At 35.9% G+C, this 17,509-nt stretch overlaps 1 long non-coding RNA gene across 4 annotated transcripts in view; it reads left to right on the top strand.

Moving 5' to 3' along the window:
* Positions 1–16,851, top strand: part of LOC107308989 (uncharacterized) — an 83,556-nt gene extending 66,705 nt beyond the window's left edge. For all 4 annotated transcript variants that reach the window (XR_014943158.1, XR_014943157.1, XR_014943159.1 and 1 more), the window contains 3 exons: positions 4,420–4,563; positions 6,048–6,161; positions 14,841–16,851. This is a non-coding gene — a long non-coding RNA (uncharacterized LOC107308989). The remainder of the gene's footprint in view (positions 1–4,419; positions 4,564–6,047; positions 6,162–14,840) is intronic.
* The last annotated feature ends 658 nt before the right edge of the window (positions 16,852–17,509 follow it).

Genomic DNA, 17,509 nt, shown 5'->3' with positions numbered 1-17,509 from the left:
CATTTATGTTGTATTTTTAGAGCAATCAAACACCAATAATTTAAGAGAAGTGTTCTGCTGTCAAGTCTGAAGATTTGGGAGAACGTGTATCTCTCCATAGGATCTTGGTATGGAGACTGCACAAGACAGCATCTATGAATACAGACTAATGTATGCAGATGAATGGAAGACAGATTTGTGGAGCATATCTGAAAATTTTTCTTTAAAAGCTTCACAAAACATCAGGGAAAGGTTAGAGAGAGGAAAAGCCTTGCACAGTGATGATGAGAAGTGATGGGACATATTGGAACATCATTCCATAAATTCTGAAGTCACAAATGAGTTCTTACAATCTCTCTCATAGAGTGATATTTCTACATAAATAAAGAATCTGTGTAGGCTTATTTATAATACTTACATCCAAGTATCTGTTTTTCATAGTTTGGCTTGTCTCTTTTTCTGATAATAATTTGATATACTTACTCAGTGGAACATCAATGGGTAATTCTCATAACTAGCAGTTATATTTTTCCTGTAGGACATGGAAGGGTTCCGTTTTTATTTGTAGTGTGTGTGTATGTGTGTATATATAAATAAATATTTAACTGAAAAGAGTTCTGTGTATGTGGAGAGAAGGATGTTCACAAGTTTGATCATGAGTTGTACTGTTGACTGCTCTGCTTAAGGAATCAGTTTCCTGTACCATAATAAATTTGTAAACATTCTTTGTCTTTTCTACATTTAAATAGAACTTAGGTAGTTTTCTCTTAGTCCAAAAGCATCAGAAATATCTTTTGTCTGAGTGGAGAGCTCAGAGGGGCAGGGAGATGCTGCTTTCTACAGATTCCTTGTCCCAGATGTCACTTCTGCCTTTTCTGGGTGCTGGTGCTAGATATCAGTTATCCCAGGAGCAGTTCTTTCAGTTCCTATCTTCTCTCTTGACAGCCTCCAAAGGGCAACAATGTCACCCCTAAACAATGCTGAGGAAATTACAATTGTCCTGTTCATAGCTTGGGGAACTGATTACACACAGGGTACTTTTCTGTGACCTCATGAGGCAAGCAGCTATTGAATATGGCTAAGTCTTTTGACTATTTTGATTTAAGTGAAAGGTTCTCTAATGTTTCAAAATAATCTTCCTTAAATCTTCCTTAAACTATGAGACCTTGCAGAGAGATCAAGGTAAACTGGAGCACTGAAGAATCAGCAATGGCATGAAATTCAACAGTAATGAATGCCAGGTGCTTTAGTTGGGACTGAGCAATGTCAGACAAAGGCACAGACTAGGAGACAAAAGAAAGGAGAACCACTGGGCAGAAAGGAACCAGGGTGTGGTGACAGATGGCAATGAGTCCTGGCAACCAACAGGGTGAACCATGCAGAGGAGAGCATTAAACACACAGTATCTACCCAGTAAAATAGATGATTACCAACACTGTATATAGTTTTGGTGTGGTCTCATCTTGAATATTATGTATTGTTCTGATCTCCATAATATAAGAATGATATTGAGTTACTTGAAAACATCCAGAGGAGTGCAACAAAGGTGGTAAAAGGGCTATGCTGAGATGCTGAGGACAACTGTGCTGTCTGGTCTGGAGAAAAGGAGGAAAATAAGCAACCTCCTTACTGCCCGCATTTCCCTGAGGAGGGAAAGCACAAAGCTGCGCAAGGGAGGTTCCAACTGGACATTAGGGGAAATTTCTTTACCCTGAGGGTGGACAAACACTGGAACAAGCATCCTTGAGAGGTGGTTGATGCTCCATGCTTGTCAGTATTCAAGAGGTATAACACCACATATGGTGTTTGATTAGCACTAAAGCAGTGAGGCAGACCTGGTTATCTTTGAAAGTCCCTTCCAATGAAACTATCATAATTTCTGAAGTATATCAGCTTTCTATGGAGCTTCCTGTTTCCAGTGTAATGTTGCTTTGTTTTATTTTGTTTTATGAAATTTCATTTTAACCCAGATAGTCCCTCCCTCAGCTCTGAAAGCTTACATCAGAATTGAAGCAACTCAGTGCTTACAGAGAACTGAAGCAACTCTTTGCAGACAGACACCTTTCTCTTAATAAAAAATAAAAATAAATAAAAAAAAAAAATCTGATTGTAAAATTGTTGTTCTGATTGACACTTTGTAGAAAATAGTTAAAGAAATTAAATGGGAAGAAAATATGACTGAATATAAACATATGAAAGCAGATTAAGGGGTGATGTGAAAGCATGTCAACTGTGCTGTGCTGAATGGACAAACTATGTGAGCTGATGTTACCAGCACATGAATTGCTGCCATGAAGTGTTTTACCTCATGGTTATTTCTTAATGAACAAATAAAAATGGAACACTGGAAAGCAGAGGTCTCTCTTTCCAATCAACTGTGGGATCCCATATTTCTGTCTTCTATTACCTTTTCAGCTACCTTCCGGGCAATCCCTGTTATTCATAGATAAAAACAACATTTTTTAGATATAATTAACTGAATATTGCATGTGACAAGGGCTCCTGTGTTTCAGGCAGGGGGTTATTACTGTCATCATTATGTTCATATCATGATCAGGAATAGCATAGCTGAGAGAGGGAAGTGGCTCTGCAATGGTTATGCTAATTTAACAATTTCTCTAAATGACTTCTGTGAGGCAAAGATAACTAAAGAACCCATTAGTTCTTGTTCCACAGTTGTTAAATAGCTGTTGATTGCACATCATTTCCAGATGGAGAACCAAGTTTTAGCCCAATTTCCTACAGTTATTTGACTATAAAGAAGATGTGGGCACTATGCAATTCTGAAAATCAACCACTAGTATCATGACAAAAGTCAGAGAGGTAGTGAGTGACAAAATTCTGAGTTGAATTCTGAACTTTTCACTTCCAGATATGTGTCAATTTTTGTTTTTATTTTCAAAGTCACATATTTTTTCCCAGATGGTCCAGATCTCTTCTTTTCCTGCCATATTGCTTTCATTACATTTACTCTTGGATCTGTATTCCCAAGATAAATCACTGCGTGTTATTGAGTTTACAACTTTGCTATAAAAATGTGTTCTAAACAAGCCTGGACTGGGGGAGGATTCATGCAAGTTTTCAGTGTGGGAAGAAAAAGATGTTTTAGCGTTGCTTTAAATTGTGTGGAAGTATCTATAGACTACACGACAGTGAATGGCAGTATGAAATTTTATTGTCATAACTTTGGAAGGATAATTACTCAAGGCTAGGTTACTCTGGTTTTCCAAACAAGAAGCTGTAAAAACCCCACTGTTCTTGCTGTACAGTATTTTGTTTATTAATAATAATAATAATAATAATAATAAAAAAAATTAAAAATTAAAAAAAAAATGTAATCCCCACATTTATTTTTAACTTTTCATTCTGTCATTCTCCAACTTTTCTATCTTCTTGGAAGCATAGAATCATAAGAAATGAGAACAAATATGTCATCATCACAGAAAAAATATTTTGATTAACCAATCATTTCTCCTCCTGTCAACTGCCTATTCAACTCATTATAGTCAATACTGCTAGAAGGTAAGAATCTTTACCATGTTTTCTTAATCATCTTCAGATAAACCTCAGAACATGATAATTTCTGTTGAACCTACAGAGTGCTTAGAAAGACGTCTTTGATCAGGTGCATCAGACTAGATGAATACAATGCTAAGAATCTTCTTTGTCTTCAGTGGAAAATATTTGTTTTTTGGCTTGTTTAGAAATCTAAAATGTAACATGAAATCAGCACTCCTCTCCAGTAGTTTGCTTAAATGATTAAGCTTGACACATGAAAGAAAACTGAAGCAAATGAAGATTTATGAGTTTTCACTGACTACTCCAGGAGAAAAAAAATTTTGGAAAAACTTGCCTGATAGGAGGAAATAGTCAAAATTTCAGCTGACTTTTTAATTATATTTCTATATTGGTCTTTCTTTGTATATAGATATCTATTTTGTATGTGAAGTATAATTATTAAATAGTATTTATTATTTCTAACAAATATCACCTAATATCAAATGACGAATTGGATCCTATTACAAGTATTACAAAGGCTATTCTCATTCTGGAAAAAAGCTCATTGTCTTGGATATAGGTTACTATGTCATTTTGAGTAATCTAGTCTTCTGCTCATATATTAATTGCATTAATGCTAAGAAGTTTTGTCTGTTTTGATTTTTATTTGTTTTGTGGTGTTTTTTTGGTTTTTTTTTCCTGAACTATCAGCTTAGACAGTTCACTTTGTTTGTTGCATTTAGTTACTTTCCTTATCTGCAGACATTTACAGCTCCTTGCACAATACTGCAATAATCATAAGAAGGAAAACACATGAACTATTTTTGTTCATTGGAATCATCTGATTAAAGAACAAGGACCACTCAGAACTATGAAATAATGTTTGTTACTGTGATATGTGTTTTATGGTAATCATATGATATGGGAAAATTTCTTTTTCAGAATGCCCTGAATCAACTGTTCTAATACTGTTTTGACATCCTGTGCATGAGAGTGACCAGGCAAGCAGCAGCATGCCAATCCTGATTCAGCTCATGACTTCTATGATCATAAGGACTGCTTATGTTTCTGCAGTCTCAGAAGATAGTGGGTTTTGTTGTTGTTGTTGTTGTTGTTGTTGTTGTTGTTGTTTTTATAGTTTTCTAGTACTTGAAGTTTTCAGTTTTCTAGTACTTGAAGTTTCCTATACTCAGTATAGGAAAAGAGATTCCAAAATTAGTGGATAAAGTTGGTTAACGTTTTCAAAATAAGACATATTTTTCTTTCAGTATTGTTAATTAATAATTAGAACACTTAACCAGACATTTCCTGAAGAAATTGTAGATAAGTAATTTGATGGGAAATTGCTTGAGTTGTCTTCATCAAAACAGAACAAAGGAAAAGCTTGTCAGTTTAAAATTGAACTGAACAAACTGAAGGTGTAACTTGAGTACACTGAGATATTGAGATATTGAGATATTGAGATAAGGATTAATTTCAATAAGGAGCTCTCCAGAAAATGTTGCACCTTGCAATCCATAAATTTCATGAAGTTCATGTGAACCCACCCCTTGAGCCTGTTCAGATTCCTTGATGACACTAGTGCAGTGTTCTGACTACATAACTTTGCCTGATGTCATCTGTAAACCTTCTGAGGATGTGTTCTCTCCCACTGCCTATGTCATAATGAAGTTATTAAGCAGCACTGGTTTCAAGGGACACCAGGAAATGTATGGCTGCATTGGATATCGTCATAAGGACAGGCACACAGGCAAGTGAAACAATTATTCTCCATGTTATTCATACTTGCTGTGTGATATCCACTGCTGGAGATATGCAAAATTCATCTGGAAAAGTTCAAAGCAACGTGATCTAATGATGTTAACCCTGCTCTTTGAACACAGAGTTTGACCAGATGACCTCTATGATATTTCCTGAAATAATATTGTAAAATGCTGTGAATATTCAAAGACAAAAGGGAAGGGAAGGGAAGGGAAAGGGAAAAGGGAAAAGGAAAGGAGAGGCAAAGGGGAAAGGGAAAGGAAAGGAAAAAGCTGCATTTTGAAATTGTGATAAAAAGTCCTCAGGCCTGAGACACAATATAATCCTTGGTATTAGTGTTTACTTGCTAAATATGTGCTTACATACATATCCATAGCTACAGTCAATGTAGCCTTTGGAGCAGTATTCTTAAGACAGATGTGTAGCAATGATAGCTACAATATAATACTTAACATTGCATCTGTTCAAATGGTTTTCCTTCAATATCCAGCTAAACAAAACAAAAACAGGGCAGCATTCTGTTACCATGGAAACATTAATGTCCACTGCAAATTCTGTTACAGTGAAAGCCATTTAAAATAACATTTTGAAGAGCTGTTATAAAATATCACGTTAATTTCATAGAGAGGCAATGACCCTGCTGTTCTGAAGTTTATTTTTTTACAAAAACAGATACATAAATATTGTCTAGACCACCAGCCAGAGACTGAATTGAAACTTTTACATTTTCTTACTTTGAGTAATAGGAAATGACTAATCTTGGAGTGCTGAAAATTCCCTTATTGTTGGAAACTCCTCTATTGTTTTAGGCTGGAGGCTCCTAAGGAAAACATGTTATGCAGAAGGGAAATCCACATGACTGGATTACTAGAAGGGTTCCCCTTCACGAAAAAAAGGGAAGTACCGGAGCTCACTTCAGACTGGTGAGGTTTTTTTCTAACTGCTCTACAGCAAGCAGTATAATACAGCAAGCAAATTGATCTATGTTACAGTTACATTAGGTTCTAGAGCCCTCAAACAGATCCCGAGGTTAGAAGTACTCTGTCTACTAGGCTGATGGAAAAATTTCAGTTATTTTTAATATTGGTTTGAAGAATTTCTGTCTCACCAGCCCCTGCCTGGTAATTGTCCTGAATGACTCACCTAAAAAGAAAGAAGATGACATGCATTCTTAGCAGTTTTTGTGAAAATTCAGGTTCTTGAAACCATCTGAACATTTACAGAAATATTACTCTTCAGGTCAGTCCTGAAGAAAGATCTCCTTGTATAGCTGTTATTCACTGCATTACACATACTAAGTGCTGCATCTGTTTCCCTGTACACAAGCACTGGAAGGATTTGTGTTACAGGAGGAAATGTGAGAAATGTCCCATCTCCTGATAACACAGAGGAAAACTGTCATTCTTTCCCTTCTCAGCATTTTGAATAGCAATACCAGGATGGACTGAGGGCAAGGTGTGACTCCCTTTCATGAACTGGTGAAGGAGCAGTAAAATTCCTCAAAGGTAGAGCTTGAAATATCTATGAGTTGGGCAGGGAGCCAGAATCTTACTTTTTCTTTCTATGGTAACCTCACCAAGGGAGGCCCAGCAACAGTGCAATTTTTTTCCTGGTTCATTTCTGAACCTAAAATTCATATGAATTCTTGGATAACTTCACCAATTCAGACTGGTTTTATCTGACAAAACAAAGATTTATTTTTAAGTTAATCAAAATGGCTTTCAGCACTCCTAAATGTCAGTATAAAGAAGGAAAATCAATCATTAATTCATACTGTTGTCTTTTTATGACAGCGTTCACCTTCCTTAGACACATATCTCACAGTACCACAGATTCTGCCAAGGCAATACAACACAGGTCTTTGCTATTACTGCAAACATTGCTGTCATTCCTTCTAAGAACCTTTATTCACTGAATGCTTTATAAGTACAGCAGATAAAACAGGAAAAAAAGCAGAAACTCTGACACAGTGTTCATGTGATGCAAGGTGCAGTGCCACATTTCCATGGAGCAGTTCTGTTTTATAGTAAACAGCTTTTGAGACTCAGCAAACATTGCCTTGTGTTGCCTCAGGGAGGCAACTCATCTGCATGTGCTCTGATAGCATCATATGATTATTGGGGCTTTTAAATATCACATGAATGAACTTCAGAGTGGCCTAAAGATCCTTCAGCAGTGAGGGCTAATTTGAATTTTGACACCTTGGAGATGAGGAGCTGGAGCCCTGCTCAGCTTCTTGTTAAGGAAAGAGGATGATGATGGGGAAGCAGCAGAGTTGGGTTGGAGAGTCAGAGGGGAGACTGGTGTTTATAGGGAGGAAAGGAATAGAGAAGCCTGAAAAGTGTGTTAAGTTTGACTAAAGGACAGGAAAACCTGACCTCTGGTTAGATCTGTCTGTCCTCCCACCTGTACTAACAGGAACTATCTTTCTTTGTGCACCAACAGTCAGGGTTGCCCTGGGTTTACAGGTCTCTGCTGCAAGCAACAGAGTCAGCAAGATCGTGTTCATTTTACTTCTATTTTTACCTGTTATTTTTTCCTTCTAAACTGCCTCATATCTTGTTGCTCCAGGCTTTCCTATGACAGTATTCACTGTCCTTGGTCGCATACATCACATGGCCAGAGTTTCTACTCAGCAGTACAACACAGGTCTTTGCTGTTTTAGTAAACATTACAATTGTTCCATCCAGAAACCTCTATTTAATAAGGATGGCAGATTAAACAAGCTTACTTTACACACACCTGTTTCTTATTGTGATGAAAAGTAAGGAATAACAACACATGAGTTGTAAACTGTTCAGTTTTCTGACCCTGTACTGAAATCATACAGACAGAACTCTGCCTATGTGAACTGTAGCTATTGCTTCAGAAAGAAATCACCTCTACCTTAACTTAAAGGAATTTGTAATCTCAAAGACATTTAACCGGAATGTTCAGTTCAACCTTGAACTGTTTTCTGTGTCCAGTCTAGTGTTTCTCCTAAGATCTGGATCATGCTCTTAGATGTCTTTTATGACTCAACACTCTGGCCTCATATGTCCCTGTCATCACTGGCACAGTGACAGAGACAAAATGTTAACATGTTGTACAATTGCTTTATCAGGACTGAAGTGAACCCACAAAAGTCTTTACTCTTTTAGCCAGAGGCTAAATAAGTAGCATCATAGATCTAAAAATGCACATATGGACTGCGCAGAGACTTACAGACCTCACGGCAACCTGCAGCTGCAGAGTGAATAACTGACTGAAACTTCAAAACAAGAAGTTTAAAATAAACAAACAAGCAAACAAACAAAAATAACAAAAACAAAACAAAACAAACAGCTACAGATATATATCTTAAAAAAGAAAAATGCCGTCTGTGAATGACAGTTCACATGAGAGAACTGCTGCAGATTATGTATCTGATTCTCCATTTGGATGTGTTGGTAGAAGACAGGTGTAGCACCAGGGAGGTCATATCTGCTCAGAAATTGCATTCAGGCTGAGGCTGTAGCTCTCTACTGTGTAAAAGCAGAAGGTATCATATGTGGCTGCTGAAAAAACCAACTCACATGAGTACCATCAAATGCTTGTAATTAATTCAACATGCCTAGTGCCTGAAATAGCAGTGTAGGCGTTAGACAACATGTTCCTCTGAAAAAATATAGAGTGAGACAGAGCCTTATACAGATCTACTTAATGTGTTATGACATTTACTGGCTCATTGGCCTTCTAGGAGGCAGGATTTGCTGGGAGTGTTGTACCCCTAATGGTGGACTCTAATGAATGAATCCAGAAACCTGGGAAATATCGAAGGCTTTGAGTTTAAAACTAATCCAAGATTGTATGTATATATATATATATATATATATATATATATATATATATATTTCTGTTCAGTTATGGTTACATGAAATTGCTCTGGAGGAATTGGGATGGTACAGACAGTTCAGTCACACCCTATAGAATTATAGAATCACAAAATCATAGAAAGCCCAATTTGGAAGAGATCCACCAGGATCATCAAATCCAACTCCTCATCCTCACATCACCACCAAAAATCAAACCATACTTCTGAGAATATTCTCCATACACTTCTTGAACTCTGACAGGATACCTGGGGAGAAACCAATTCTAGAGCTTCACTACCCCCTTGGGGTAGAACCTTTTCTTAACACCCAACCTGACCTTCCCTTGATGCAGCTCCATTTTGTTCCCTTGGGCCCAATCATCACAGTCACCAGATAGAAAAGATCAGTGCCTGCCCCTCCAGTCCCCTGGTGAGGAAGCTGTAGGCCACCATGAGGCCTCCTCACAGCTTCCTAACACACAGGTACACATATGTCATGAGTTTTTTGAAGGTATTTGTTGGGTAGCCTTAGAGATGCCCTGGAAAGTGTCTATGTCCAGACAAAGCAACCAAAACCAAACTTGTGCACTCCTGCATCCTGTGTTCTTTCTTGGGAGTAGAGCAGACCTGGCCATGCCCAGCTGCTACCTGAAAGGAGAAGCACACTGCTGCTGCTGTTTGCTAAAGGAAGTGTAGGCTGCATTTATAATCACTCTCATTTTCAGCGATCCTCTCTGTATTGCATTAGCACTTATAAAAAGCAGGAAAACTTTGGGCTACTATCCCATATTGGCATAAAGCCTAAAACTATTCTTCCTCTCCTGCTTTTTTCCATCTTTAGTGATGACTGAATATAAGAAAGAACAGTGATTAGATTATTTGATTAATCTTTATCCTATTTATTAAATAATGACATTTCAACCCCCATTGAATTGCAGAACTATACTACGAAGAAGTATAATATTATTCATTTTTCTTTCAAAATACTGAATAAAAGGCACATTTATGACACATTTCAGAGGAAATTAAATAATATTATTTTTGTGCTCAGAAATTAGATGTGTTTTTATCTTGCCATGCTTAATATTAATGCTATTTCACAATGCACGTTTTTACTGTTATCAGAAAAGCATATTCCTCATGTACAAATTTGATCTCCTGTCTGCTAACTCAGGATTATATGAACATTTTTTTTGGCCCATTTTTCTTACATGATACTACACAGTGCAAAAAATATATATATTTATTTTCCTGAGTTTTTTACACCTTCTTTCTCTAAACTCTTTAAGAATCCTTGATTGAGAAGGCTGATAGCATGGAATTATTATTCCATTTTCTTCAATCTCAGATGGATCTGGATTTTTACTCAAAGTACTTTAAGCTTGCTTTATGTTCCCTTTCATAACATTTTATTCCAATGGACTTTTAATCATTAAAATCTAATAAGATAGCTGTTTCTATAGCTTAATTAAAACACCTTATTCTTTCCCTCCCCTTTACATTATTAGACCTAGTTAAAACTATCCAGAGCTTATTGCAGGTCAGTTTAGATTTTATTATTATTATTATTATTATTTATTTTTTAATAATAATATTCGACAAATCCAGTGTGCTTTCCTTTAAACACCAAAAGCTAGATGAAGTATCTCCATTGGGATTTTAGGGAATTATGCACATAAAAAGATCAATATGCTCAAGCTTACTTGAAAAAGTAAGAATAAGTATTGCTAATGGTCTGATAGTTGCCTGCTGGATAAATCTTTCTTATTAAAAAGGAAAAAAAAATGAAGATTTAATTCCTCTGGTTGATGATTAACTATCTTCTTCTACAGGAGCAATATGTAACAGGCAACTTAGAAACAGCTGTGGAGGTTGCTCTATTATTGTTATCTGGTTTGCTTTTGGATGTTTTTTCTCTCTTTCACTGCAGACCTCAGTGGCATTTTTGGAGTTTGCCCAAGCACATTGTCACCACTCTTAGAAAATGAAACACTTCCCACAGTAGCTGTTTTAGTAGCTGTAAATGCAGTTTGTAGATTTAAGTAGGAGACAACAGAACAAACATGTTGCAGACTTGCTGATATATGCTAATTTTAGTACACTGATGATAGAATACCAATAGAAAGTAAAAGCACATGTTGTTGTTTGTTTGTTTGTTTGTTTTAAAATATGTTTTTCTTTGTGCTAACATTTGTATATGGATCTACCTGGAAACAGAAATACAGGAGATAGATGTATCCCAAAAGATGCCTATGGATGGCACAACAGAATGTTTTCTACCTGCTGAAGAATTGTTGCACTCAACAATTGCATCTGCCATGCATCTGTGCACACACCAGTGACATGCGCAGAGTGAGACTGCTCTCCAGGCAGAGCCTTTCCTCTAGAGACAGAATTACAGCTGCCACTTGTAAGGGGCAAAAACCCCAGCAGTGTATAGAGGATTGCAAAAGATGTTAGTAAACTATTTCTCGAGCAGTCTCTCTTTACTAGTTAGTCCTCCGTTTTTCAAAAATACAACCTGGCTTGGAAAGGAAAACTGCCTACTCATTAAATATCTGTCCCCAGTTTAGGCATCAAATAACATAAAATACCCATTTTCATACTGGGAATCTGTGAAAACTGAAAAAAATGATTTGAATTTTCCAGTACTAATTCAATAGTTATAATATAATAGCAATGATATATGCACTATTTCACTCAATATTTTAATAACATGAACTCTGAAGCATCTGAAATGGGTAACATTTTTGCACCAATTATCCAAAGCTCGCATCAGCAAAATAAGAACATGTTTTAGTCTACCTATATAGTTTCATAAATGATTCAAAATGTGAATGACTTGATTAATCATATATGTATATATAGCACTGAGTAGGAATAGTCTCATTAAAACTATAAGTAAAATTATTGAAATTAGCATTAAAATTCTATTCTTACCAATTCTGAATACTAAGTACTGCAACTGACATCTGTGTTATCTAACCCAGGTAGATTTTAGAACATAATCTGGTTGAAGTCCACTCAACAGAGTTCAAGAAAAATGAAGATGAAATTTGATTTATTTTATTTTATTTTATTTTATTTTATTTTATTTTATTTTATTTTATTTTATTTTATTTTATTTTACTTTTTGCTCAGATAGCAAGTGTTTGAAAAAAGAAAATGTTTTTGCAGCAACCTAAGAATAACAAGCAAAGTACTTCAAACATTTCATAGACCTTTCCCACTGTCTGTACAGCAGGTTACAAGTAGCATATGTTTTCTCACTGACCAGATTCCTGTCTTTTATTCCAAAGCACAGGTTTTTTTTATGACAAAGTGTTGCCACATGACTCCTGAAGTGATGCTGAAATGGGTCTTGCACCACCACTAAGTCTGGTTTCTGTGTCTTTTTGAATCCCATTTCTTTTGCTTATTGACTTATTTATACTTATTTATTTTGCAGTCTTGTAAGGATTATCATTTTCAATTAAAAAACAAAAACCTGCTATATTTTTTGGGGGGGTCATTCACTTTTTATATTGGGAAAAATCACTATCATCAGACTTTGCCAGTAAATCAGGCCCACAAATTCCATACAACCAAATGCTTGGAAACATGGTCAGCTGATTTGGCATTAGGCTGTGACTCAGGAGATCTGGATTCAGTTCCTGGCACTTTCTGCATCACCTTAGGCAAATCACTTTAATGCTTTTACCCTTGATATTCCAAACATGAAATAGCAATCATAGTGACATTTCTTTTACCCTTCTCTCTTCCTTTCTCCTGCTCGTCGCCTCTGGCCAGCACTGCATTTTACCAGATGTACAAAACAGAGAGAGTGGATTTTGTATTTAGCATGAAGATCCCTGGTGTCACCTGAAATTCTGTTTTAAGGCATTAAACCCACTCTGAGGCCGGCACTTATGCAAATAATTATTGAAGAAAAAACAAAGATTCCCTTCAGAAAGCCAGACGTACTCTTCCTTGTTTCCACCGCTGCCTCTCTGGCAGTGAAAGACAGATGTATTGCTTGTTAGGAGTGGCAATAATGTAACTACTTCCAGCTTTGCCAAAGCACCTGTGCTTCCAGCCTTCAGGGAGGTGCCATGCAAACACTGGCTGAGTGTGACTCCCTTGATCCCAAGAGTGTTCTGGCTTGGACTGGGCCCCTGTGCCCTAATGTTCTCTTGTGGAGGTTCTGCATGCTTCAGCAGCTATTTGTGGATATGCTCCTTTCCAAACTGTCAAGAGGGAGAAGCAAAGGAATCACTTTTCAACCTCTGATCTCCCAAGTATTCTTAATGGGCATGTATCCAGACATTTTCATTAATGTAAGTAGGAGCTAACTAAACCGGCTAATAAGTTGTCTCTGTTTTTCACTCATTTTCAATCAACATAACTAATCAACATGCCAGAGAATGCAAAATACTGTATGAGCCCTTGAGAGGAGAAGCATTTTTAATCATTGTGATTGTTCATCTGCTGTTAAAAACGTGTTTTAAAATTAATATAATGATAGCTTGTGATGCTGAATCTTTAATGGCATATGGAATGCACATCCAATAGAAAATGGAAAATGGTGCTGTAGGATGTGTTCTGAATCACAAATGTACTAATGTAAAAAATTCAGGGGATTCAAGGCACGGTGATGAGCTGGTAAGGATCCTATTTATTCAGAAGGGGGAGATGAATAAGATTAAAAATTCAAACTGAAATGAAAATGTCTATGAATAAGCAACAGGAACGCATGAATCTCACTTAGATATAAAGAAAAACAACATGGCTAATAATGTTTGGCATCTGTATCCTTTTGAGATTATCAAGAACTTTGTAAATGTGAGTGAATAAATATAAACCAGGTCACTATAAGATTAATATTATAATTAACATCAATAAATATTATATATTTAACAAATGGAACAGCTGACACACACACAAATTGAAATCATTATCACCAAAACTAAATGTCAGAGTCATCTGATTTTAAAAGTTATTATGGTGCTCAATAATTTGTCTATCTTTCACTGAGAAGTCAAGATTGCCAGACCCCTGAAAAACAAATTAATATCTGTAATCATAACTCTGATAAACCATCATTTCCCACATGTAGGAATCAAACATTTCCAAAAATAATAATGGAAGACATAATGATTCCAATATATTAGGCTGCTTTTCTGAATTTGTCTAAGTCAGTCACCACAGATTTCCTTTGGAATTAACTTTTCATTAGTACTGGCAATGGAATCTAAGGTGTGACTCATGAAACTCTGAAGTGGTTGTTTTAAACAAGCCAGATGATTTCCACCTTAAAAATGCCAGTTACTCTATACTAACTGTGGAGACAGTGGGGGATGAACATCTGTAAATGCTACAGTTCTACAGCTGGAGTGGGACTAAACTGGCTAAATTACTTCTGACTAAAACAAGATTTTACCTGAATATACCTATGGAGTAAGTGAAGTGGATCAGAAATGTGCATTGAAGAACAGAACAGGTATATTCAAGGATGTATATCAAGAAACAGCAAAGAAAATCACATTCTGCTCAAACTGGAGTTGATTTCAAGTCCCCTTCTATATTTCTAGGCTTATGACTTCAAGCTATGGGAATGTTCCAGCCATTGCTCTCTAAGGTTTGCTTTCTGTGGTCTTCACTGCTTTTTATGTATAGGCTGGACTACAAAAAGGATGAGGACAGGAGAAACGGACTATATATAGACCACAAATTACAGAAGTCTTACAGAAATTCCCAGTTCTGCTCACTTGCCTTTCTCTTATTCTTGTAGAAACATCTGCAGACACTAGCAGAATCACTTTGGCTTCTGACTTCCATTCCTTCCTTTTGGACTTCAGTAAAATGTGCAGCAGTAATGATCCTACACAAAGGAAGACAATGATATAGGTTAATGCTACCAAACTTTATACATTAAATTAAAGCGAGTAAGTTAAGAATGTGCATGTCTCATACTCTGATAAAGTTGATGAAAACTGTATCTGGATTACCTTTTGTTTTTGGTCTAGGATAGTGATAAAGACTAAGTTTTGCTCATTCAGTATCTATGGAGATCTTGTGTGGCACTAGTGAGTCAGCTATGATAGCTATGGTTCAGAAATGTCACCAGATGCCAAAATAGACACCATATCTTCTAGAGAAAGAACCTTGCTCTTCTTAACTGCAAGGTTAGTTAAAGAGCTCGCAATCTATATTTTAGTTTGAAATGAGGATCTACATTTTGATTCCTGTCTAAAACTTAGCCTACAAGTTTCTAAAAAATAAGGAAAAAATGTGAATCATAATTTATTTTGTACATACTGCGGTAAATGAAACTGATGGAAACTAAAATCTTTTTAAAATGCAAATGGTTAAACCAGTCAATATACATCTTTCTTCAGAGTCTAGGGACTGCTGGATTGGATTTTGTTACAGTTCTATATAAAGTGTTGTATACTTCAAGTAGAAGAAATAACCATTGTCTATATTTGATCTTTAACTATAAGCACTTGAAAGAAATCCTGGGAGTTACAAATAGGATGTTACGTAAACATCTGTCATCAGAAACCAAGAATTTACAAAGAAGATGATAAAAACAAATACCAAAGTGCTAGGAACTGAACAACATAATTGTAGATTTTCTATATGGACATAGCTCTAGCTACCTAATCTCATCATATATAACAGAAACAGACTTTAAACAAAACTCCAGAGAAAAGAGAAATACATTCAAGGATTTGGTATGTGGGAATTATCTAAATTGCAACAAGAATAACTAATGGATGAGTTAGCTACTGGGGGAAAAAAAAAAAAAAAAATGGATGAAGTAAGTGCAGCAAAATAAATGTTCCACCATATTGTGTCCTTTTATACAAATAGAGGGAATAACCAATAAAAGAAAAGAAACTGAAAGAGCATATTGCGCACTGCTCAGTAGAAGCAATTCTGAACAAGAGAACCAATTATTCTGTAAATATAACCATTGCAAGATGTTCTGATTATGCAATAACTTTGGAAAATTTGAAAAGATAAAAAGAATTCTCACATTTAACACAGACAGTTTTAAGAATAGAACAAATCTATGCCAAATAATATAAATCATTAATTTTTACCATGTAAATCTGTATCTAGTAACTTCTGAATGTATGGTTATTCACAGACCCCATGGTGTTTACTATATCTTGTTCTAAGCAACCTGAGGCCAGGTAGTTTTTGAGATGGAATAAAAAATTAGATGAGCTGCTAGCTAAGCAGATACTGGAAATTTTCATATTCTTTTTACAGCCTTTTAATTCTTCATAAATTTTACATATTTTGTATATATTGTATGCTTTATATATGATTCTGACCTCATGAATAGAGAGTTGCATTGGTTTGATGTTCTAAGAAATTAGAACAAGTATAGTAGCTCTTCTAGTTTATAGGGCAGATATGTTCTAGTAACATATGTTCCTGGAGTCAGAGCCAGTAGTGACATCTAATCACTGTGAGAAAGCTCGTTCTAACTTTGCTGCCAACAATTTAAGTTAGATAACAGACATGCATTGACTTGATAGCATGTGGGTAAAAGGGTATAAACTATGTTTTGTGCCTTCTGTCTGTATTACTTATAGATTAGCTGATTTTAGGAATTCAAGAAAGATTGTGTCATACAAATTTAATTTCTGTGTGAGCTAAGTACTTGTGAAACATGGCAGATTGGTAGCTTTTGATTTGAAATTCTGCAATTAACTGTAAGACTGATAGAAGTGTGAAGACAGTCACATGTCTGTCAAAAATTTAAAATGTGTAGGATGATGGGGTAATCAAAGAATAAAGAAAGATTTTTTCCTTCCAAAATAATTTGTACTTTCTTCATCTTCTCCTCCTTTTTTTCATTTTCCTTTTTATTTATTTATTTATTTTCTCTCCAAAAATTACTGTTCATGAGAAGCTACTTGTGGATTTGTGCCTTTACTGGCTGGGATGTTCATGTGCCAGCAATTGCCCAGGGCTGGGATAAGAGCAATTGCACTGAGCAGAGGTAAAATCAGTAGATACTGTTGCTGCCAGGTCTCTTTCTTCATAGCCATGTTTCTGGTTTTACATGTGCTTTGCAATGATAAAATTTATTGTCACACCTCTGAAAAGTCCCAGTAGAATTTATTGTCACATCTCTGGAAAGCCCCATTTTCCCTAGACCAGGCCTGCCATTCAAGTTATTCCAGTGTAATATAGGCAATAGCAAGGAATACTTCCCAGACAAACCTTATCAGAATGTTCCAACCTTAATTTAGAAGCACGACCTAAAAATGAAAACATAATTCATTCCATTAGTCTCTGGCCTCCTTGCTGACATTTTCAAGTAAAGGAAATCTATCAGCATTACTGTTGACTTCTGTTTACATTTGACCTCTCAGAACTCAAATTTTCCAGAAAAACTGTTACCGTGATACAAAACTCTTCATCGGTGCACAATCCATA

This window comes from Coturnix japonica, chromosome 2, assembly GCF_054131305.1.
Source record: "Coturnix japonica strain WE chromosome 2, WE-NBRP24, whole genome shotgun sequence".
In the NCBI taxonomy this organism is placed as follows: domain Eukaryota; kingdom Metazoa; phylum Chordata; class Aves; order Galliformes; family Phasianidae; genus Coturnix; species Coturnix japonica.
This window is presented reverse-complemented; position numbering and strand designations above follow the sequence as displayed.